This window comes from Octopus sinensis, linkage group LG15, assembly GCF_006345805.1.
Source record: "Octopus sinensis linkage group LG15, ASM634580v1, whole genome shotgun sequence".
Classification (NCBI taxonomy): Eukaryota; Metazoa; Mollusca; class Cephalopoda; order Octopoda; family Octopodidae; genus Octopus; species Octopus sinensis.
The window spans coordinates 53,938,601-53,941,100 of NC_043011.1; positions in this window are offsets into that span (position 1 = coordinate 53,938,601).

Consider the following 2,500-nt stretch of genomic DNA (forward strand, 5'->3'; position numbering starts at 1 on the left):
ACAACACCACCACCACCACCACCACCATCAATCATCATCAGCAGCAGCAGCAGCAGCATCAGCATCACCACCATCACACCACTACCATCATCATCACCATCATCATCATCATCATCATCATCATCATCAGCAGCAGCAGCAGCAACAGCGTCATCATCACCACCACCACCACTACCACCACCACTACCACCATCATTATTATTGAGTTATTATTAATGGTGCTTCTGTTGTTGTTGTTATTGTTGCTGTAATTGATGTTACAGTTATATTTCATCCATTATTGTTATTATTATTGTTGTTGTTATTGCAGTTGTTATTGCTATTGTTTTATTATTAGTGTAGTCATCATCATCATCATCGTCGTCGTCATTATTGATGTTATTGTTGTACCTTCTGTTGACATTATGATATTGTGATTATTCACATTGTTGTTGTTGTTGTTATTGGTGTTTGTTATGACAACATTGTCTTTATTGTCATTGTTGTTATTGCTTTCTATACAATTAATGTAGTTTATTATTATTATTATTGTTGTTGTTGTTGTTGTTATCATTATTATTATTATTATTATTGTTGTTGTTGTTGTTGTTGCTGTTATTATTATAATTATTATTATTATTATTATTAGCATTATTATTATTATTATTATTATCATTATTATTATTATATTATTATTATTATTATTATTATTATTATTATTATTATTATCATTATAGTTGTTATTGCTGTGCCTCCTGTTATCATTGTAGTTGTTGTGACATTATGGTTATTATTATTGTTGTTGTTATTGGTAACGTTATAAATGTTGTTATTAGAGTTGTTTTTAATTATTGTTATTGTTGTTGTAATTGCTGGTAGAATCGTTAACATGCCAGGCAAAATGCTTAGCAGTATTTCGTCTGCCACTACATACTGAGTTCAAATTCTGCTGAGGTCAGCTTTGCTTTTCATTCTTTCGGGGTCAATAAATTAAGTACCAGTTGAGTACTGGGGTCAATGTAATCGACTTACCCCCTCCCCCCAGATTCCAGGCCTTGTGCTTATAGCAGAAAGGTTATTATTACTATTAAGAAATACCACCGAGGTCAACTTTAGCTTTTATCCTTTCGGGGGTCAATAAAATAAATACCAGTTGATCAATGGGGTCGCTGTAATTGACTCATCCCCACCCCCAAATTACTCCCTTTGTGGAAAAATTTGAAATCATTATTATTATTATTATTAAGATTATTATTAAGGGGCACGTAACAAACACCATCCGATCGTGGCCGTTCGCCAGCCTCATCTGGCACCTGTGTCGGTGGCACATAAAAACACCATCCGAGCGTGGCCGTCTGCCAGCCTCGTCTGGCACCTGTGTCGGTGGCACATAAAAAACACCATCCGAGTGTGGCCGTTCGCCAGCCTCATCTGGCACCTGTGTTGGTGGCACATAAAATCACCCACTACACTCTCGGAGTGGTTGGCATTAGGAAGGGCATCCAGCTATAGAAACACTGCCAGATCTGACTGGCCTGGTGCAGCCTTCGGGCTCCCCAGACCCCAGTTGAACCGTCCAACCCATGCTAGCATGGAAAGCGGACGTTAAATGATGATGATGATGATGATGAGATGAGCTGGCAAAATCATTAACGTGCTGGGCAAAATACTTTGTGGCATTTCAACCATCTTCGTGTTCTGAGTTCAAATTCTGCCTTGGTCAACTTTACTTTCCATCCTTTTGTATGTAGCAATTGAACACAGGTCAATGTAATCACCTTACTCCTCCCTTAAAATTGCTGGCTTTGTGCCAAAATTTGAGATCATCATCATCATTATTATTGTTGTTAAGGCAGCGAGTTGGCAGAAACGTTAGCACGCCGGGCGAAATGCTAAGCAGTATTTCGTCTGCCGTTGCATTCTGAGTTCAAATTCCGCCGAGGTCGACTTTGCCTTTCATCCTTTCGGAGTCGATTAAATAAGTACCAGTTACACACTGGGGCTGAGATACTCGACTTAATCCGTTTGTCTGTCCTTGTTCGTCCTCTCTGTGTTTATCCCCTTGAGGGCAATAAAGAAATAGGTATTTTGTCTGCTGTTACGTTCTGAGTTCAAATTCCACTGAGGTCGACTTTGCTTTTCATCCTTTCAGGGTCGATAAATCAAGTACCAGTTACACAATGGGGTCGATGTAATCGACTTAATCCCTTTGTCTGTCCTTGTTCTCCCCTCTGTGTGTAGCCCCTTGTGGGCAGTAAAGAAATAAGAATTGTTAACATGCTGGGAAAAATGCCAATAAGCATTCTGTCCATCTTTTATGTTCTGAGTTCAAATTCTGCTGAAGTTGACTTTGCCTTTCATCCTTTCAGGGTCGATTAAATAAGTACCAGTTATGCACTGGAGATGATGTAATTGGTTTACATCCTTCTCCAAAATTACTGGCCTTGTGCCAAAATTTGAAACCATTATTATTATTGTTGTTGTTGTTGTTGTTGTTGTTCTTCTTCTTCTTCTTCTTCTC